Source organism: Hirundo rustica, chromosome 4 (assembly GCF_015227805.2).
Source record: "Hirundo rustica isolate bHirRus1 chromosome 4, bHirRus1.pri.v3, whole genome shotgun sequence".
In the NCBI taxonomy this organism is placed as follows: domain Eukaryota; kingdom Metazoa; phylum Chordata; class Aves; order Passeriformes; family Hirundinidae; genus Hirundo; species Hirundo rustica.
In genome coordinates, this window is record NC_053453.1 from 20,446,078 (window position 1) to 20,469,453 (window position 23,376).

General features: G+C 37.9%; 1 protein-coding gene and 1 long non-coding RNA gene across 6 annotated transcripts in view; both read left to right on the forward strand.

Annotated features, from left to right (window-relative positions):
* The window catches only part of GRM8 (glutamate metabotropic receptor 8), a 328,659-nt gene that overhangs the window by 42,882 nt on the left and 262,401 nt on the right, over positions 1-23,376 (forward strand). The gene's annotated exons all lie outside the window — the stretch shown is intronic.
* On the forward strand, positions 8,055-9,701 carry LOC120752176 (uncharacterized). Its single transcript, XR_005700608.1, has 3 exons — positions 8,055-8,305; positions 8,730-8,864; positions 9,232-9,701. It is a non-coding gene; the product is annotated as an uncharacterized LOC120752176 (long non-coding RNA).

Here is a 23,376-nt window from a genome sequence, read left to right on the forward strand (position 1 = left end):
TTTTAAAATCTTAAAGTTTTTCTCTAGAAAGAAAAACACAGAAACCCTCATGCATTCCTGGAATTTTAAATGAAACTAAATTAACTGAAATCTGAACTAAAATCTGTTTTCAATAATTGATGATGCCAAGAAACCATGGTACCTTGATGTTATCCCCACTATCTCTTTGGTGGATAGGCATGAGAACTGTAATTTTTTCAGTCTTGTGAAAAAGAGATTTGCTATGTTTACAAGTTAGCCTTTATCAAGGATAAAATGACAGTTTTTATTTCTTTTGAATGCAAGAAATGAATGAAAGAGCAATTCTATAAGTGATTTCTTGAACATTTTTCCAGTATTATATAAGAAGTCACAATTTCCTAATAGGATATTATTTGGTATGTTTATACAATACATATAGAATAGACCCTTTAAATAAATTAATATCATTATTACTATGGTCTAATGTTCAAAGTGAGAAAAAGGTTTCTCAAGTGAGGCAATTCCTATTGCTTTTTGAAAGAATCAAAAGGAGATACCTCATTAGTTTATGAGTCATAATGTTGACTACATCTAATTAGATATCTGGTTTGAGTGAGCACCATAATCTGATATTGACTGCAATTTTATTTTGATTGACAAATGATTCACTTGTTACAAAATAATAATAAAAAACTCCACAGAGATAAAATGGGATAAAATGAGTACTACATCAACATTTGGATACTAGCAACTACTTCTTGCCTGGAATTTTGTGATGAGCATTTCCGTTTTTTCTTTGAAAATTATAAATAGTTGAATCAAATTTTTTAATGCAAGTGTATAGTTTCAATAAAACTCTAATCTGGAAAATTTCCAGATCTATTAAGCAGTTTCTGTGCTTATAAACACATATAACTCTCAGATAGATCCCAAACCCAACTGAACACTTTTTGGTTCTGAGATAGACATTTAAATTTTGATTTTACACTTTTCAGAAACATCTCCTATGTTAAAATATAGATTTATTTTTGGTGTAAAAACTGGGTGTGCTGCATGCTGCAGAACAGAAAATATTTTGAAATCTTGAAATTATTGTTGGGGTAGAGAAACCTTTTCCCCACCCAGCTCTCATAGCACCTAGTTCTAAACTATTTGAATAAACCTGTGTCTAAAAATACTGTATTCATGGTCTTTAGTATTGTAAAGTGCCTTCCTTAGGGGTTTTTTTTTGTAATTACCTTCAAGTGTCATCAGTGATACTTCTATTTGCAAAGATCTCTGTGCATATAATTTCTTCCTTGTATTTATGCACTAACAACAGAAAAGAATGGCGCAATATATATATAGAAATGCAAATAGTCAATGACCATGTAAGAACAACATACTTTGGAGTGGCATTAAGAAATAAGAGTGTTTTAAAAGCTGATGTTACAAATCAAAGTTCCTTGCATTCTGAGAATAAATGCTGTTTTCCCGAACAGAGTCATTAAAGTTAATAACAAACTATTTCACAATATGTTCTTACGGAACACATACTTCAAATGACAAAGAAAATTTTAGACAAGCATAAAAATACTTAAAGGATTAGGCATGCAGGTTGGAAAGCTGGATTGGTGTTTGAAATATAAGGGGAATTTGTACAGTTGCATTCTGGCAGGATTTGGGAAACAGGATCTGGCCTCAGGTCTAAACTATGATGTGACCAGATATTCCAGGCTTTCAGCATGTATTAACATTTTCAATACTATGTGCAGAAAATTCCATGTATCGAATATATTCAGACTGATCATTAAACAGATACGCAAGCACTTTCGTAGAAAAGTTGTGAAAAAGCCTAATCTTTTGTGAAGTTGTACTCCTTTCCCCACCCTACCTTTTTCTGCAATGCTAAAAAGTTAGTGTTGCAATGATCTTTATATCATAGTGACGATTGTGAAGATGTAAGGAATCTGAAAGAGAGGAAATTGATCTTATAGCTAGAAAGTTGTCCATTTTCTAGCCCTAAAGGATTTAATACAAAAAGCAGGACTACTAATTTTAGTTACGGCAGAATGCTTGCAACATGATCAATCTACTTTAAAAAAATGACATTTTCTGAGTATCTGTACAGCATGTTTATCTGCCTATGTGCTCTGATCTCCTTATTCTACGCTCTAGTAAATACGGTCACTTCCTACTTTTTGCTTTTTCACTCTGAGGTAGCACCCACAGGGACTAAAAAGGCTGTTCTGAAGAGATGTACCTGCAGAAAGCGGATAGTGAGAGATTAAATAGATTAGTGAGGAAGAGGGGAACTACAGTATTCTTGTTTGTTGTGAGTATATGATTTCAGATTTCTGTGGCACAAGAATTTCTTAACAGATATACTTGTACCAGTTAACACAGTGAATGTGAAAAACAAGACCAAATTTCAATGCTAGTGTAATGTCAGGGTTTTTCAGATAACTATATACTCCTCAGAAGAAGCTGTCTCTCAGGCAGGCAGAGCTCAGGGTTACATCCACATTTGTAATCACATATGCAAATCCTTACAGTAAGATTGGTTGATGAGGAGTAATTTGCATAATTCCAGCATGATTATTTCTCAGTAACTTTATCACACATAAATCCCTTAGTTCTGACAGTTATTTGTCACTATTACCTAATCAGAGTATAAATATTTGTAATAACTGTGATTGTGGAAATCTCTGGCTTTATAATCATTGGGATACAGGCAGTAATTTGTTCTGGTTTTTATTTTTATTGGTTAGAGACAGTGAGCTCATCCCACTGCTGTGCTGCGCCTTGCTGTGATGAAAGCCTGGCTTTGGGCACTCTGAGAGAGAGAGCACAGGTTTTGTCAAGAGAGTCATTGCCTTTCAGAAGCATTTTACCAAAAGCATTTTGCTAGAGGCATTCTGCTTAGCAGCAGATTTGTCTAGGGAGGCATTCCCTGGAAGAATTTCCCTTGCAGGGACTTGTCTGTAGAACTGTTCCCCTGAGGCTTTTTTCCCAAGCAGAAAGAGTTATTTATGTCATAATTCAAATGTTTTAACAACTTAATATTTTTTGTATTTTTTAATATATTTTATTATATATGTCAATATAAAACAGTCTAGATTTAGTCTTAAACCATTGGATGTAATATATGTCACAAACAGTTTCTCCAACTACCTTTTCAATAACGGTATGCTAGCTACAGAAATGGCCACTTCAGCTTCCCACATCTTTCATTTAGAGCAAATTTACTGCTACCTTCTCACTCTCCAAACGGCATGTACAGATATGAAAAGATATGAAAATAACACCCAGACTTGTTCTACCCTCAATTCGCATACACAGTACTCATTTCTGCTGATGGGAGTCTTACATAGGGTCCAAGCAGGAAGATACCGTAATACATTTAGTTCTTTCAGGCAAAAGAAAAAAATTAAATTCATAGTATCATTTTGGGCTTCTGATTTATCTTGAAAATGATCTGGGTGAAATGTTTGGTTGCATTTTGCAGATTCTAGAAACTCGTCTGTCACATTTTAGTGAATATGAAACATCTTTGCTGTGTTTTTACCATTTGATGCTTTGCAAAATTGTGTATACATGCGATGACAATTGTTAAGCAAAGCTTGGAAGTGAAATGTGCACCTGCTATATTTCCTTACCGACTGCCTTTACAGAGCCTTAATCCACTGATTCCTACAGACTCACTCTTTACTTACACCATTTCAAATGAAGAGTTACAGAACGCTTTCAGAATAGGAAATAGGCCATTTCTTTTGTGGCTTCTGGATCACCTGAAATAGCTTAAAGGGGCAAATCTTTCCTGTATTGAAATATGTGAAGTCCAGGAGAGGACCCATGTGCTTAGAATCAGGTAACTCCTACAAGTGCCTAGTCTTTCCTGGACTGGACTCCTAAGAGTTTTTGACTCAGGTCTTTGAAGCAGTTAAATGTAGATAATGCTTTAATTTGGGAGACAAAGTACAGCTAAAAGTAAGGTAATTCTCTTTTCAGTGTGCTGTATGGGAGTTATGTTTTAGACAGCTGCATCTTTTCATTGCTGCACAGTATTTACCACTTTCCCAAGATGCTCTTGCCCTATTTTCTGAAGTTTTCCTTGAAGTACTACTGATTTTCTTTGGCCTTTAATATTATGCATTATAAATATGATTTGCTTAGAAGTTTGTAATGCCTTTTTATCAGTGGTTGGTATGACTTGTGCAGCTGTTCTGCAATTACATACTATGGAGCTGAGCAGAAACTTTAAGACATGAAGCATTTCTACGGAAGTTTGGTAATTGAAAAAGCCTGGCTAAAAAGTGAAACCTCAAATACTGGAAAATGAAAATAGACTTGTCTCTGAAAATGTTATGATGATTTTGAATGTCACTGGCATTTGAAGGAATATCCACAAGGAGAGTGCTAGGCTCAGCACCGATTTAAATCATGTTCTCTCCAGCAGAGAAAATTAGTTTTAAATGTCATCTGTTTAATTGTTTGTTATGCCTAATTAAAAATGGTAATTTATTTATTTGTAACATAGTTAGTATGTTGCTTTATTAAAGAAATTACAGAAGTTTGATTTCTAATTCTACAAAGACTGAGGGTTTGTTAAAGTATGTATTTTGATATATTTTCCTTTGGAAAAAAATTGAAACCATTTTGTTAATATAGAATTCTACCATTCTTGAAAAATGCATAATGGGCAAAGGGAACATTATATCTTAGTGAGATTATTCTTGCTTTATAGACACTAAGCATATAACAAGTAAATGCTCTTTCTTACCTGAAGAAATATTTAGCAATCAGACCCCTGGCTTATTTTCACAATGGCTTAGCCAAAGAGCTTTTGTTGTGGTCTAGGACACACGGCACAAGGGAAGGCTCATCATGCTGAGGAGGCTGGAGCTGAAGTGGCACTTGTGCTGGATGGTAGCTGTGTATGATGATGTTGGAAAGCAAAATAAATCTGACACTATGTATTCTGGAGGAAGAGGTAAATCCTCATGAAAATTAAAAAAAAAAAATTCAATAGCTTTTTAATGTAGCAGTATTTAAAGAAATAAATTGATTATATGAGATGGATTTTTTTACAAAGAACATCTTCAAAATGATGGGGAAAGGGCAGAAATACAGAATGGTTTTTCATCCCTTTGCTGCAGTGAAATTGACCTTTTCTTTTCTTTTCTTTTCTTTTCTTTTCTTTTCTTTTCTTTTCTTTTCTTTTCTTTTCTTTTCTTTTCTTTTCTTTTCTTTTCTTTTCTTTTCTTTTCTTTTCTTTTCTTTTCTTTTCTTTTCTTTTCTTTTCTTTTCTTTTCTTTTCTTTTCTTTTCTTTTCTTTCTTTTTTTTCCTTCAAATAAATAAAGAGTGTGTTGCTAAAATATATTGAGTTTTCTGTATGGTGGAGGCTGTCATCCTCAGTAAGATACTGTATATGAAACAGAGAAGGAAGATGTGTCATCTTTCACATTCCTTTAGGATGTGGTCTTTAGGGGTAGTGCTGCCCCTCACTTATGGGAGAACGCCATGTTCCTCTGGGAACTGAACCTTAGCAGAGAGAGGTACACACGTGCCTAATGTTATTTTACTGCCCATGTTACAATATCAAAATCAGGATGCATGAGAAGCCAAGAAGTTCCTTGGCATTTTGCTAGTGAGGAATGCCATGGGGGCTGCAGAGACAGTTAACCTTTTCACCCACAGGAAGTGGACCTCACTTTTGGCTCTGGTCTATTCCTACGCTATGTGCATGTGCATATATGTATATTTTAAGTAATCATGGATGTTTGTTTCTTGGTTCAATGCAAATTTCCCTTTTCATGCTGTCACAGAATACTATTCTAGCCTGTACAGTTGGAAGCCTCTTTATTTACTATGAAATCTTCATGTGTGTTTGATTTTTAAGGTTCAGCAATATTTTGTAAATCTCCTTTATAATTTTCATGATTTACTGCATGAAATTCTATATGCTTTCTTTTCTGCACAGGAAGTAATAGAGAAAGGAACCCCAAAATCTGACTGTGCAGCTACAATTCCTAAGGTAGCAACAAAATCTGCATAGGTTAAGGTCCTTGCATGTTTTCAGTGACTGTGTTATATTTACTTTCCTTTGTCAGGACAAATCAAAGGATTAAAATTAGGTCAGATGATGCCTACTTCTATATTTATATAAGAATCGAGGTAAATATTTGCTGCTTCTTTGGTACACAGAAATATACCCAAATAATATTGAGTCTGTGACTTTAATCTAATCTCTGCAGTTACTGGAGACCTATTTGTCTCCAAGTAGGAGGTTGATTAGTCCATTTAAATGTGAATTGCACTACGGAGGTTCCTGTCTCCCTTCATGAACTACAGAGAGTCCAGTCACCAGTAAGGTAGGATAAGCCAGGCTCCTAATGGAGAGGTACTCCCCGGGCAGCGTGTTGCACTGTCTGACTGTCTTCTTATGGTGTGAAAGTTTCTCCTGATGTTAGTCTGCACCTTTATTGTTTCAGCTTTTTGTCGGGTGTCTTTCACACTGTCACCTCATGGCTGGGTAGTCTGGCTGTGTCTTCTGCTGCTGAAGGACTGGTGTTTACTTCCTCTTGAGCCAGCTCTGCTTCAAGCTGAATAATCCCTCAACCTCTCCTGACAGAACAAGGATTTCAGCTCCCAAACATTTTGGCAGCCTTTTGCTGAACTTGTACCTGGGGACCCAACACTTGGCACAGTGTGCATCATCGTTCACCCTGATGAATGGAAAGTGATAATCCCTTCTGTGTCCTGCTCCTGTTACTATAGCCCAGGATATTTCTCGTGCTCTTTGCTGCCAGGGTGCTGCTGTCTCATGCTGCTATCCTCAAGGATCTTTTCTGCAGAGCCTCTCCCCCTGCATCAGTTTCTGGCCTGCATCATTGCAGGGACCATTTCCTTCCTAAATGCAGGGATTTGCTTTTCCCCTTGTTAAACTTCATAAGGATCCTTTTAGCCTGTTCCTCAAACCTCTATAGGCCCTTTCATATGACAGCCCCGTCCTGCAGTGCATCCACTGTTTCCCCCAGTTTGGTGTGGAAATACACTCCACTGTCTCAAAAACCTGCAGTTCACTGGTGAGCAGGTTAAGCAGGATGAATTCCAGAATAGACTCCTGTGGTAGTAAACTTTTAAACCAGCCTCCAGATGGGAGTATGGCTCCTTAGTCGTGACTCTTCCCAGATAGTCTGACCGCCATTTTTACCTATCCATTTGTTCGCCATCAGATTGTAAGGCTGTAACTTGGACACAAGAATACCGTATGAGACAGAGTCAAAAACTAAAGCCAAGGTAAATGACATCTCTTGCTCTATCCTTAACTACAGACCCCATCACTATACTCTAGAGAGATAGCAGGGTGGTCTGGCATGATTTGTTTTTAAACTATTGTTCCTGGCCCCTCCATCCTCCTCCTCCTGTGTATTGCCTTTTAATCTTTCTATGACATAAGTTCCCTCTTCAGTCACGCAGGTTTTCTGATAAAATTCCTGAATATTCTGGAGGACTGCTCTTGCGCTAGTAGGGAGAGCAGGTCTGACAGACCTGACAACTTCCCTAAACTCCTTTACTTTTCAGACCTGCCATAAGATCACACCTGACAGTTTCCTGAGTAAGTTAAAGTCTGCTGACCTGAAGTCTAGACTCTGAACTCTGCTGTTTTACAGTGGATAGCGAGTACAGTCCAGCAAAGTTTTGCAGTTATTTGTTGTATTCAACATTAAATATCTACATCTTATTTCTAGACCTAATGTTTTTTTAATTTCCTTATTTTAGCTACTGGATCATGTAATAATTTTATTTTTATTTATAAGGAAATAAGTTTTCTGTTCAGTGGAAGAAACATATATTAGACTCAAATCACCTCTTGATCTTTAGTTGTTGAATTCACTCTTATCTCAGCTGCAAGGCACTATCATTAAGAAGCAGCTGTACTAACAGGTGACTCATACAAGAAGGTGCAAATTATCTCAGATATAGGAATCTTTCCCTCAAGCAGATATAATGAAGTATTAGAGCAGGGATGGTTTTAGAAAGCTGCTGTGGCTGTAGTCAGTTGAGGGAGGGAGCTTCGGTTTCTATTTTGTTACTGTTTGTGTTAACAGTAAAAATCAAAACTCAGGGAGTCAGTAAGTTTGGACTCCATGAAACATCTGTTGACTAATCAGAGAAAGTATTGCAGGCTCTACCTTCCAACTGTTCTTTAGATTTACTATTTGCAGTCAATAAAAAGGAGAATATATTTTTTCACATTCTGAGAGAGAGTTCAGTATTTACCATGTTGCTTTTTGCAATCTAAACAGATAAACCAAATTAATCTGCTCTGACTATACACTGAAAATTTATTATTAACTGGTAAGTTTGAGCGTGTTTATTTTTTTCTTAGATTTCATTTCTACAGCAAGTATGAGCCAAGATGTGGAAATTATTGTAGTGTGAGAAGAATCTCAAGTGCTTCCTATTTCTCTACAATATGTAGGCGTGGATATAGAATTTTTTTTAAAAAAAATATGTGTGAGAAGATCACATTTCTGATCATTTGTTTTATTTTGATTCTTTAACTGCTGCTTTCAGGTGAAGTTCAACATCTGTGAAAAGCTTCCTTGACCTTAATAAACATTTAAATAGTAAAATTAAATAGTTTGAGACCTGAACATCTTATTCTCTGTAGAATATAGGAAAATGGCATTATTTTGTTTTATATCTTCTAAAACTATAGTAAGGAGAGGTTAATCCTTATGTCATATGAGAGCCTGATTCTTAATTATCTTTCTGGAAGTTTATTCTCTAGAGCTGAGGCTTCCACAGTCTATGATGAAATGGTAGCATGAGGACAACTCAGTCATTCCCGTGCAGAAAGGATTCTTCGGCCTTTTTCATTATGTGACCCAGATGCATCCAAACTGAAACAGAGGTCAGAAGAGGGCTTTTCTGTTTGTTTCTTTTCTTTCAGGAAAAAGATATGAAAATAACACTAATAATAGCAATGATTTGTGGTTTGAAGCGAGCAGTCATCTTGTGGGAGGGGGGAAATAAAAATCACTATGTGGAAAAGTGGTAGCATATAGTATGGTTGGTCTAGCTCCTGGGCAGAGATTCAAATAATCTCCTGTCTAGCCAGTGGTTGCAGAGCTTTTTTTGCGCCCCTATAACATAGTCCATAAGATTTAAGGTGATGCACTTAGTGCACTTACCTGTGCACGTAGTGACTCATTCTCACTGATACATCCCTGACTAGAAGAACGTGTCCTAGAAGTGCTGTCTTCTTTCTGTTGCTGCAGATTTGAGGTGCTCCACATGTTCCCCAGAGCATATCTCTTCTGTGTGCATCCAATCCCACAGGGCTGGATGGAGGGGCAACAGCACTACCACCCTCCCCGAAGTGCAGCAGCTCAGAGGGAGTTTTCATTCTCAGGGTACTAAGAAAAATGCAAAGCCTTTGCCTGCTCTCCATAGGGTGAGCCGTGCAGCTCCAGCTGGCCGTGGCGCTGCGGCTGTGCTCTGCCTCCAGTCAGGCAGTGCTGGGATGCAGGACCATGTGCTGTCCCCACCTGTGGTTCTCCAGTTGCTGGCTAGCAGGGCAGAGGCCTGGGTTTCTGCAGCTGGCTGCCTGTCTGTGAATCAGGTTTTGCTCTGCAGCTGGCTGCAGAACAGAGCAGGCTCTGGAGACTCCAGCACTGAGGCTTGTGTCCACCAGGCTGTGCAGAGGATTAGATCTGAAGGTGCCCTTTGCTTTGACACTAGGGTGGTAGAGGGGATCTGGAGCTATTGGCTTCCAGCATAGGCACTGGAAGTACTTCTGCTTTTGTTCTTGCATATTTTGCACGAAAGTTTCCTCTGTGCATGCAGAAGTTCGTTTGAAACAATTCACTCTTTGTTAGAGTCTGATTGTTGTGACACTTGTGTATATAAAGTTAAAATTTTTCTCTCTCAAGTGAAATTTTGTTAATTATTGGCTCAGCTGTTTCAAGTGAGTGGAAAGACTATCTGCTATAAAATTTAAAAAATGTAAAAGAAAAAATGCTCAGAGATAAGGAACTGATTCATGTACAAACATGTAGAAAATAACTTATTCCCCTTGTACAGGGAATTCTATCAGACAGAAATTCTCTTATTCTGCTGGGGAGTGAAATTGCCATTCTTTAGAGATCTGACAGAGAAGATTTGCAGGTTCATTTTGAAACTGCATAATACAACTGTATCCCTTAATTGTTTTCATAGCTCTGAAGAGTTATATTTGGACTATCAAGCCCAGATAGAAAAAGTAAGACCTCACAGAACACTTTTACATGCCTAAAGGGGCACTTGGGCATCTCTGTGATTTATAAAGATGTTTTTGGATCTGTGAAACTTCTGCTGTCTGGCCAGTGATGTTCTCTTATTCCCTGGCTGTGTTTCCCCATGGGGGCTGTCACATTGTCAGTCACCTTATTTTCTACATATCTGGCAAATATTTTATTCAATTTCAAACATACCTCAAGAAATCCAGGCCAGATCCTGGCACCTGCACCAGGTCAAATATACTATGGAGCTCTGCAATTCTGCACTTGTCTTCCAGCTTTTTGTAACCAATCCATGCAGGGCCTTGCTACCATGGGAAGGTGAGAGAGTCCCTCCTATCTCAGTCTGGCCAGTGTCTCAGTATTAGAGCAATCCTTTGGGAGATCTGGTTCTGGCTGTATGCATGCTAAAGGTGACATAAAAGCCTTGTTTCACACTTTGGCTTTTGCTAAAACTCTGTGTATTGGAAGAATATTTCCTCTATAGTGTAGAGGAAAAGTACTTCATGATCTCCCATTAGCCCTACACAGAAGAAATGCACCTCAAGCGAAGATGTGAGTGTATAAATGTGGACTTAGTGGCAACCAACATTTCATAATCGAGTTGTAAATATTATTCTCATATCCAGACTTCTTTTTGGAAAAGATATCTGAACCACTCCAACATGTTGAAGATAATTTTGGGCTACAAAAGTAATATGATTTTGCACACATCTCTTGCTTAGTATTTTGACTGGCTAGCTCAGTAAATATAATATGAATCCCATTCCACGGTAATGAACTTCTGCTATGTAAGCAACCCACACGTTGACAGAACCCAAAAATTCTCTTTCAATGAAAGTCACTGCTTTGTAGCCCTTGTGATTAAAAAGTAAGATCTACACACTGTGAAAGAGAAGACAGACCACACACATCAAAAACAAATGCTTCAAAGTTGCGTGGGTTGTGGTTGGTTTGTTGTTTTTTGTTTTTTTTTTTCTCTCCCTCATTGAAAGAGATGTAGATGACATTGATATTCCATGGGAAAAAAAAATGTGTTGATATCTTTCAGTTGGCAATTTTAAACCAATTCTTCCAGTGCCTGTAACTGGATAGGTGACACTGATATGTAGAAATATATTTCTGAAGCAATTTCAGTGAGTAGATAGAAATGGAATTGTGTCAGGCTCAGCACAGGCTGGTATTCCCACACCACTTGTTGTCAGGAGCATCCACTCAGGCTTTTGATGTCTCCAATGTTTATTCAATGCACTTGACACTTTTAAATCTAGTTTAGTGTGATTTTGCTTTTGATGGGGTCTTTTAACATATGCAGCAACAGACTGAGGGAGGACAATTTCAAAATAAAAGATGTTCACTCAGCATAAGCTGCTGTAGTGTTCAGAAGTGGTACAGTGGCGCTCTAGTCCCTAATACAAATCATTTGTGCACAGTATACAAGAGATTTCCAAAAACTACACTGATGCACTGCATACAATAGCTGCAGACTGAAGCACTGTCAGGAAAGCATGGGGTTATCTTCAGAAGATCTGTACTAAAGCTGGGTTTAAATAGAGGTGTTTTGCATCAATCATAAATCTTCAACAGCTGATGAGTATTAAGTTTCCCAATATTTGGGCAGAACAGAACCAATTGGTTTCTTATTCTGCTAAAGAAGACACAGTTCTGTGAAATACATTGTGGGCTGATATGGGTATTTCAACCATTTTAGGTGGGGGAAAAAAGTTTATGTGCAGCCCCAGGGCAAAGGTTTACTTGGATGCCAACAAACACTGCCTGGCCATGCTGAATGGCAAGGGTGAGCTGATCCTTGCAGGTGGGAAGGCAGGCAGGAGAGATTTTCTCACAGCACTGGAAAGTGGTTATCAGCAAGCTCTGACTACTGACATGCTGTCAGAAATGTGAGTTGTTACTGGGATTGCTGAAATGGGAAAAAAAATTGTGTGTGGGAGCTTTTGAACTTATTGAAAGCTCCTCAGGCTCTCTTCTTTCATCATCCTGCTGAGCTGCTGAAGTAGGATGTTGATGGTGTGGCCAGACTTACAGGATCGAGTTAACTGGGGAGGACTTTTAAGAACCTTCAAAAGGACTTACGTATCATTCTGTATGTGGACTTAGAGATATTGGAGAATCATAGCTAGGGAGGAAATCTCCATTGCACTAGCCAGGAAGGCTAAGGCTGACATACTCAAACAAGGCTGTATGGTGGTGATAACAGGAAACTGATTTCTAGTTAAATTGCAATGAATAAAAATAGGGAAAAGGAGAATTTGCAGAAATTGTGAAATGCTCATCCAATATAGGCTTTTTTCCTACATCAAATAATGCTTTTGCTGACTTTGTGGACATAGTCCCAATGCAGTCGGAGAGCAGCAATATCTATAGTGGGAAAGGAAGCCTTACTCAGTAGATGAGAGTGAGGAGTGACCCTGTCCAGCTATATTTTACAGAAGACGAGTTCCCCTTTGCCCTTTCCACTGACTATCTCTGAACATGAGCTGCCAAAGAAGAGAAGCAGAGCTCAAACTGAATATCTAAATCACTCTTTAGGAACCAACTACTTCTACTTTTCATTCTGAGTTCAATCAAGTTGTGGTTGAGGGAGTGAGAAGAGGTAGGGAAAACAAGGAAGAGGGATATCTGGGAAGAAGGTGTTCATGTAGAGAAAAGAGAGAGAGCACCCTGAAGGGGGCAGGAGGGAACTAGAGGCTGTTGAAATGTCTGAGGAAAAAAAGTAAGACTGAGATATTAGGAAAAAGGAGAAAATGTCAGGTCTATATACCTATATATATAAATAGGTTGTCATGGGTTAGTACAGTTTAGTTTTTTAGTTATAAAAGAATGTAAAATAATTCTCCAGGTCAGGACCTCGGAATTGCTTTGGAAGAGACAGAGACCTATTAGATGGTTAGTTAGAATATTGACATCTATTCTGACCACTGAAATTGTTAGCTACGACTTTGGGAAGTACTATATAAAACTCCTTGATTTCCTGTAGGTGGGTCCTTTTTCTTCTTTCCTTTGGCCAGAGAGAGACAGGTAACATCGAGCTGGGCCTGCTGCTCCCCCCTTTTGGGTGGGAGCTGGCCTGAGGCCTGGCCGGATTCCATCGGCTCCCGGGTGGAGGGGCAGGGGGAAGGAGAGGTTGTTGCTTTGTAACAGCTACTTTCTTCAAATTTCCTTAAAGCAGTGAAAAATCTCTGCTAAGCCCCTGATGGGAGCTATGGGCACCATTTAGGCCGAGGCCACCCCAATTTACACCGAGGTGGGCTGAGAATGCATTTATGATCTTGCTTGGGGTCTTTTTGTGATTCTGGACTGCCTGAGTGCTCCAGTCTCTAATGTTTCTGCGTGAGTTTTTTCCTTATCAGCTCGGCCTTGAACATCTAACATTACGAGCTACAGAGAGTGAGAGACAAAGACTCCGAGCAGATTTAACTCTTTCCTAGCAACACGAAGCTTCCAGAGCTTGGCCCTTTTCTGAGAGAGTAAGAAAGGGCAGAGTGAACATAAAGAACAACAGCATGAAGTCAGTAGAGCAAGAGTGAAAAGACTATTGGAACAGAGGGTTGAAAAGTTAGTTGTTCTATTCTTACTTGAGCCATGGAAATGAACTCTATATTTAAGTTATTCCTTTAAATCATGGGAAAGATACGCATTTGGGGAGATGATTGTTTTGTGTGTAGATTTAAGCAAAGGTGTTTGTGATGAACTAAGTAATATCCTATAAGATGCTTAAACAGAGATAAAGATGAGAAGCATGAGAAGCCCCTTGCACCAGTGAAATGAGAAGATATCTCTGTACCTTGAAGTGAAGAATCCTTTGCTTTGAAGTTATTCATCTTTAAAAAGTGACACCCCAATATGCAAAAGTCTAAGACCCATGACCCATAAGCAGCTTGGGAAACTGCTCCTGGGAGGGTCACAAAGGCAGGTTTTCTCTGGGCAGTTGTTTTTGTGACAGTTTAAAACGCACAAGAGAACTGTTCTAAGTTGTCAGTGGGATCCATGACTCAAAAAGATACTCTTCCCCTAAAGAATTGATGAAAGACTATTATCAAATTATGAAACTGACTAAAAATTACAAGTTTTGTTTCTTTATGTTGTTTTGTAAAAAAGTAAACAGTTTTTAAGGGGAGGGAAAAGTGTTTTTTAAAGTTTCATTCCATTTTAGCTTTTTCCAACTTTCTGTTTTTCTATTCTTTTAGTGTATATCAATAAACTATTTGTTAATTTTGAAGTTGAGCCTGCTTTATTTTTCTCCTAGTCTCTCTCTCACAAAAAGAATAAGTACCAAGACCAAAATTTAGTAAACGTAAAACCACTACATTAATTAGTGTTTCTGCCCAGTTAAAATTAAACTATAACAAGGTTCAATAAGAAATAGCACTATTTTAAAAAAATAGTCCTCCATATTCTAATTATCTCCTTTAAATGGAGAATATATTGCTGTACAGGTAAGAAACTTCTGACTTCTGCAAGGTTTTCTTCAAGCGATCTTATTCCCCTTAGGCTGTACTTTTCTTAAAGCTCATCTTGTTCAACTTGAGTCAATAACAATATCAGTTTAGAAATAAAATTTGGGTAGCCTCCTCAATGGGGAAGTATATGATGCCTTAAGTTTAGCTTTCATGTATATGTTAGCATCATATAAACCACTGGTTACTCTAAAAGAAAGAAAAAGGGCTCAACATATGGAATACATGTGTATATGTATATTATACATACATAAAGTACTTTTATATAAAAATATAAAAATTTCTTCTGAATTCCTGACTTTTATAACATACATTACTTTTTGGAAACTTTACTTACGGCTGCTGACAGGGTCGAAACGTGGTGGATAAGTTCAGACTTCAAAGGTATCTCTTATACCTCTGACCATGGGCACAGCCTCCTTGTGTTGTGATCTGTTTGTGCGTGTTGAGTATAATTTGTAAGGCTGTACCTATCCTATCAGAATGACCAAATTTATGAAATATAGGTATTTGTGAAAGTTGACTTGTTTTGCTAATCTTAGCAGTGTTTGTGCTGCTATGCCTCTTTGGCTGTGGAGCAGTCTCCAGAGAACCATGTCCATCATCAAGACCCAAAGTCTGTCTGCAGGATACCTTGGTGGAAATGGTGGGTACTGAGTTACAGTATGTACTTGGACATGCAGGTTTCAAAATAGATTTTTGGTCGGGGTAGAGAACAAGGCATGTTTTTGTACTTTGTACAATGTACTTCTGAGCCCGAATTATTTTTTCTAGTCTAATTGGGAGTTATTCTTTTGAACAATCCCCAGATGGTGGATAATGCAGTCACATTTGCTCTTCTCTGTTGCAAGCCTAGGATTTTCAAAAGGGACAAGTAAGACTAGCCTCTTGACAGCCAGGTTGTACTTTGGAAGAGTTAATACATTGACACTGTTAGGTACAAGGAAAGAAAGCACTAGGTTACCCCTTCTGTCTGAATCATTTTTATCACATAATTAAACTAATCAGTATTTTTGCTTTGTTTTCCTCCCCCCCTACTTAATTTTCCTCCATAAATGTTTTGCTTTTTTTTTTTTTTTTTTCAATATTTCTACTGGTAGCAACTGGACTTAGCATTTCACTGTGGTAACACAGGAAATATTGAACTTTTTTGAAATCTCTAGGGACTGGCTGATGGTTTATAAGTATAAGGTTAAAAATTCAAGGTAAAATGGGCTGATGTTTTATAAATTTAAGGTTAAAAACTCAGGTAAAATTGTTTATCAGCCAAGTCTGATTGTTTTAACAATGAAATAAAATCCATCTGCACACAAAAAGCAGCGATACTTTTAATTTGCCTTCTTCTAAGTCTGTAGTATATGGGTTTAAGATAATACTTTATAATCCCATATGAATTGTGTGTGCTGTGAAAGGAATCCATAGCTATGGTGACTCATAGGGATTTTCTTAATGCATTCTGATATGTGATATCCAAGTCCTTAGCATGGGACAGAGAGGTTACTGGAAAGCTGGGCGTTCTCAGTCATAGCTGAAGTATAGGCAGTGTACTGCAGAACACGTGAAAGCAGCCACTAAAGCACTGCACGTATCTGTCTGGCCAGCTGACCCTGTTTACCTATCTTCACGGTGTCTACAATGGTGGAGAGAGCTGTCAAGAATACAAAATTTACTTTTTCCCCCCATGATATTTTTTGATTGCTTGTATCTCATGATGTTGAGGTGGCAGCATGGATAGAAAAAGGGTCTCACTACTGCTCAGGCAGTGGTGCAAGCTGGAGTGGCCTTGCAGCTGTAAAAAGTGAATGGAAAGATCAGAGCTGTTCCTTTAGCAGAGCATCCCGTCTTGCATCCTGCTGAGAGCACTCTCCCCTTCACAGAATCATTAAGGTTGGAAAAGACCTCTGAGGTCACTGAGTGTGACCTTTGATCACCACCCAGTCAACGAGAGCATAGCACTAAGTGCCACATTGTTGTGTCTTGAACACCCCAGGGATGGTGACTCCAATGCTTTTCCTATCTTCCTGTATCTCATAGTTCCTTCCATGGTGATGGTCTCCACAATCAGAAAAATTTCCATGGATGAAGCATGTCTCCATGGGCAAGCCTCTGAAATTGCTTGCTGTGCTCTGTATGGCATGAATTATCAAGTGAATGTAAAGAAAACCTGATTTTGGCTAAGGGATCCTCTTAGGTATCCCAAAGGTAAATTTGTTACTGCTAAATAATAAAAAGTTGGCTTTCCTAGTTCAGACTGGAAGGAAAGCATATTTTTGTATATTTTTCTCAAACTCATCAAAAGAGATTAGAGTTCCAGACACTGACATGACAAGCTCTAATGAGGAAAGTAGAGCTAGAAAAACTGAAATACCAGAGTTCACTCTGTGCTCAGCAGAGTCTGACACAAGTCTAATATATTGATACACATAATTAAGTGTGGATTTCCCCGACAAGTAGAAAGGGAATTTTAATAGTTTAAGAAGTCCCTAAAGCTATCTGACTATCCTTGGCTTTCTGTTTGATCTGATGATTGGAGAACAGAAGGTTCTGTACAGGAAGAGCTACCAGCAATTCCCAAGCTCAAGGTCCCCTCCATCCCCCCTCGTGGTTTGATATCAGTATGAATATTTCTCATTTGATCTGCTGCTTCTTCCGTTTATAATTCAGTGCTTGGACCTCAGCTGGGCTTAAAATATTTAGAAAGAGCCTGCCTAAAGATGGTGGATAATTTCATGTGCAACTCCTTAACCTGGAGAGGAAAACGCCAGGATTTAAAATGATGTGGAAATACTGATACAGAACTCCCATACTGAGAAAATGCCATTGTTTATCAATAGACTCTCTTGCACAGAATACTGATGACAATTTAAGCTGTCCTTTGATGGATTCTCATCCTTCTGGAGCTACACAGCATTGCACAGTATGACAAGATGTACTTCAGTTGTAAAAATGTTCCTAATGCATAAATATTCTTTTAATGTTTTGCCCTAAAGTGCACTCCATACTTTCTGCTGTGGTGAATATATTTTGTAGATGCTGCATCTATTGTGGGATTTGAGATTGGGATATCATATTATTACTATTTTCTATAGTATCCCTTGTGTAAAATTAAAAGTAATGACTTCTAATGAGTCTCTGACCTTCTTCAACCCTCTGGAATGAACCTAATCAAATTTAAACACTTTTTATTATGTACTTTATATTATACACATTCTTCCTTTGTCACATCCTGTTCTATCAGAGCAGAACGATAGGTCATAAGCTGAAATACACTTGCTGTAGCATGTCTTGTTAGACTTTGTGAAAGATGCTTTCTGGCAGGTGGTGATGCAATGAAGCTTTAGCAGTTTTTCAGCCCATTATCTGACAGTATATAATTACATGTATTAGCCGTAAAAAATTACTTAGGGTAATTCAGTTTATTCAGACTACTGTAGTTGCTAGTCCATTTGACCACCAGCAATATCCTCAGAAATAAGTATGAAAGATAATAACTGTGTTTGTAATGGAGAGGAAAAAAAAGAGAAAATCAGTAATGAAAGCAGATTTGCATCTTTTATTTTACCCCCCTATTTCCACTGGGCTAACAATTGCGTCTGTCCCTGCAATTTTTTACATACCAGACTAGCTTCTGGTGGTTGCAGAAATAGTGTTTTTGGCAACAAATGGAGCTGCATTGATCCTCATTTATGTTTTTTCATGAAAATATCAGTGCTGATCACTGAAGTTGTATTCTGTTCAGGAATATGTCTTCAGAAGGTAACTTCAGAAGGTAACTGGCAGCAGTGAAAGACCGATAGAAGGAAAAAAAGCAAAATAATCTACCTGTTTCATCTCGGAAGTGTTTAGGTTGATAGATCCCTTTTCTTTCTGTATTTGGGGCAAAAAAGTTTGCTATGTTGCATTTTATCACAAAACCCCATATCTTTGCACAAAACCCCATATCTTTGCACAAAACCTGTACAAGTGTATGTGGAACATCCAAAATATTTCAAGTGACCTGTCGGTTACCTCCTCATCATTAGGTATGAATTATAAGCCTCCTTAACAGGAACTGATATGATATTTACTGCAAATAGAATAACTTGGAATAATTCAAATGCATTTAAAAAAATCCTGTCTACCAAGTAAAATCATCTAATGACAGCTTTCTGATTATACTTTTCTTCTTTCTGTTTCCACAGCTTTTTAAATTCTACTAAACCTTTTTGAACTACATGCATTTTAAATTTTATTCATCTGGGTGGAAAACATACTTATGTTTTCTTGCTTTTGCTCAAATTAATATCAATATATTTTTTGGGGGAGATGTAGAAATCTGTGGTAATTCCTGAACAAAATGCATTGCTTGCCACATGATATATATCGTCATTGAGGGTCTTTAACATCCAGGGAGAATGTATTAATGTAAATAAATATAGATTAGAATTGCTCAAGTTTATAAATATAAATGAATACACGAATTTATCTGCTGGGAAAATATATTGCTGTAGATCACTCGTAGTCACAGTAAAATCCATGGAACAAGGCTGATTCAGAAAACTTCGTATGTTGAAACTTTTCCATAACATCCGCTCTAGTAGAATTGATTTGTAGCTGGTGGAGTTGTCAAGGCGTCACCCTGCTCAGTTTCTCTGAGCATTGGATGGCCCTCTCACATCTCCAAAGGCTTTACTGAGTCTTAATGTGTTAGGTCTTCACAGGGCGATTTAATATTGGTTTATTCTGAAATTAATGAAGTGAGGTAGCTAATGATGGCATGGGTGACCTCTCCAGTGTTTGCATAGAGGGAAGGATAAAGACGTCATAGGAGGAAGTTGAATGTAAGGCGTTGTAATAATCATGTGTAGCCAAAGTGAGTGGGATTGTGAGATTCAGTGGAAGACAGGTAGCTGTTTCCACTAGTGTTCTACATAGTGTTTAGAGCTGTTGAATTAATATCCCAGACTCCCTTTATAGTCAGTGGAGAGAAATGTTCCAGGGTGCATTTCACCTTCTCCTATAGTTAGTCATAAAAGACATTTTCAGTATCGTTTGGTGTACATTAAGATGTTATTAAGCTTTATCAAACTCTTTTGAATCTTGAATGTCCTTCATGAATTACTTTGGCATTACTGTGTTGCAGGCTGACATTTTTCAGAAGCAAAAGCAAACTAAGATGGTACTCTGGCTGACGGCAATTTAAAAATGTCACTAATAGCCTGAGTATGGTCACCTCTGCTCTCCTCCTGTAACTGTTCAATATCTAGGCCCTGAGGGTTCATTTCACTGCTGTGAATTTTTTGTACTCAGAAAGAACTCTTTCTTGCTGTACAGAAGAGGGAATAAAAATCTTGAAGAGATAGGGCCATTAATGATTAATGATAGACATTTAAAATTCAAAAAATCATCAAGTTGAAAACATGTTTCCACAGTCAAATTTTATTCCAAGTACTTTAACTCCTTTGCAAGCTGTATTAGTTGGTGGTAAAATGCCAGTTGATATTGAGTAGCCATTAACTTAAATTTTATTGACTTCGGTTTTTCAGTTGCAATTATTACTATTTTTAATGTACTATTGCTAATATGCCTCAAAAACAAACAAACAAACAAAAAAGACGGCTCAGTGATGAGAGAATGGAAAAGAGAAATAAAATGCCATTTGATATATTAAACTTAGTAGTGATAGGACTGAGTGGGTAGTGAAACTGAAGATGTGAGTGATTTAAGCCCATTACTCTGGGTGACTGTACAACGTAGTTACTGCTGTGAGTGTAACTCATAATGTCTAATTTTTAAAATCGATAGTGATTCCTTTCTCAAGTATTTTTCCGTATGAGCTTTGCTCATTTCACTGTCTGCTATTTTGTTCCCAAATCATGCTTTCAGCTGGAAGACTGTGTAAAGGAAGATGGCATATTAAATGGCCAGCTGATGCATTACATTGTCAAATGTAGCATGCAAGTGGATTTGAAAGCTCAGTAAAAAGGTTCCTGTGAAATTTTGCCTTAAACTTGGAGAGCATGTAATTCAAAAGAAAGCATGCTAAAAACTGCCTGCTTCGGTGAAGACCCTCTCCTGGAATGGCACAACTAGGTCATGTTTTCCCTCCGTAATCCTCAGTGCAACTCTTATGTGTTTTAGGGTTTGGACAGCAACACTGGACCCCTGTCTTGGTTTGAAAAGACAGGTATCTTCTAGAGAGAGGTGGGGCCCCTCTAGGAATGGGGAATTCCAATCCCTTCCCTCCAGGTTATTATAATTTGGAAGATTAAAAAAAAAAAAAAAAAAAAAAAAATCAGTCAGAGCTATGGGGGAAGGAATAACAGTCCTTTACTACTAAATATAACAGGACAGACAAACAACAACAGCAATTATAATAATAATAAACAGAACGAAGAACCCCGAGGGGCTTTGTCTCAGAAGTCCCAGGCAGTCTGATTCCTTGGGATCCCAAGAGCACCAAGCCAAAACGGTGGAAACTCTGGCGCTGATGGCTGGAAACGGCGGGGTGTCCCCAGCAGGCAGGGGGGTGTCCCGGCAGGTGAAGTGAGCAGTGCTGGAGAAGCCACGGCGGCTGGACCCGGGCTGACCCAAAACCCAGCAGGGCAGCGAAGAGCTCCCAATTCCTGGGCGCTCCAACAGATGATAGAATTCTCAGGACCGAACCCCTCCGTTAACCGTGGAATCCACACAGACACCAGTCGCTTGCCCGACCGTCCTCCTCCCGGAAAACCGAGAGCCGAAGAAAAGAACCCCCACCCTCAGCTCCCGGGAGCCTTTTTCCTCCCCCTAAACTAAGTGATCTACTTCTTTTGTACGGGTTAAGCACCCTTTAACTATCAGTATTTAGTCTCCTAGCAACTTACGGGGGGAAAAATTCCACAGGAAAACTTAACCCCCAACAACCCCCCAAACAGATCCATAGGAATGTTCCTCTATGGATAGTCCTGGATTCAGGAGTAGTGGGTGGTTTTTGTTTTCAGTGTATGAGGAGCTGAAAGTGGTTTACCGCTTGGCTGAAATAAATGGAAAATTCCATTAGCTTTGTCTTTGACACTCCTGGAGTTGTCCACGCTTCCTCTATAAGGGAGTACAATCTGTTTTGTAGTAATGCTTGGTGCTTATCTTGTGCTGATGTCATTCCTCCTTTGAAGAGTGCCACAGTCATGCTTGTGGATGGTCACTTCTGAAAGCACCTGCTCCATCTTCTCTAATCCTCTGGGATGGGGAGAACATTAGAGACAGATTTTAAATCAGCTGGGAGATGTATACAGATAGATGCATGTGAAACAGACTCTTCTGGACTGCTGATTTTGGCTTGAATGTATCTTCAAAGATTAGGTGTTCTGCTTAGTTACCAGCAATTTTTTTTGTGTGTGTGTGTTTGGGTTTAGTTTTGGGGATTTTTGTTTGTTTTTCTCCAAATTGTTTTATTTTTTAAGCATGCTGAATAGTTTTCTGATGTCAGTGACTGAACAACAGCATGAAATGAAACCACCACTGACTTAAGATTAAAGGACTAAGGGAACATGAATAGTTTCAGCAGTAATTCAGTAAATATCAGGGTTAAGACACAAAACTAAAACTGGGTGTAACTTTAAAACATCACACTAAATATTTTTTGTTTTCAACATTTAATAGCTTAATGTTTAAAAATAATAAAAATAAGGCTTCTATGAATTAATCTATATAATAATTTCAAAGACTTCAAGTCTATCACCCGCTAGAAGTTGAATTTATCAGCAGGTTATAGGTTAATGGGAGACAGTGGCCAAACCAGTGTAGGAAGGAATAGAAAAATCATATCAATGAACAGTCAAACATGAATGCTTTTAGCAACTGTCAGTGAACGTGACAGATGTTGTGCAAGAACCAATTCAAATGTGGTTATATAATCAATTTTTTTTCCCAAAAGAGAAGGAAATACACAATTAACACATACATCACTTAAATACAATGTAAATGTTACAGGTATTGTATTTGATTTTGAAAAATTAGATTGAGAAATCTGGAATGAGAAATAAAGCTTCTTTGTAGGTTTCTTTCAAAATGCAAGTGTATGTCTCAAGAGACCAGTGGAACTTAAAGTAGAAATACAGTCTGTATTTAGGGAGTTTTAAAAACACATATTACTGAATTGATAGAGCATAGCAGTTCCCTAGCTTAGGCAGCGTTATGCTCCATCTTGTAAAATGTACTTGGGGAAATGTAAAATGCTTTACTAAACCTACAGTCCATAACTAGAGTTGTTACATTTTAATGTATATATTTTTCATTCATGGATTATTGAACTAAATCCAAAGAATTTGACCTCATGGCAAAAAATTACTTAAGTCTCACGCTGAGTCTTTTCACTTCCTATGTAACAGGAGCATAAACCAAATTCTCAAATTTTAAAGATATTTTTCAGGGCTCCCCTGTAAAAAATTGTACATTTAAAAGCAGGAAAGGAAGGAAGTGACTATTTACTTTTGCATAAACTGCTTTCAAAAAAAGAAGTCCATGAAGCATTTCTCGGTGGGAGTTCTGCAATTCTGGGGAGAAAATTCTTGAATGTGATGTTGTTTATACCATGATGGATATATAGAAAAAGAAATGAGGAAAATAATTATATATTTCATTGCAAGAACTGTTTTTATTCTTCATTCTTAAGGTTGGTTTGCTATGTAGAGAGTATCTTTCTCCCTAC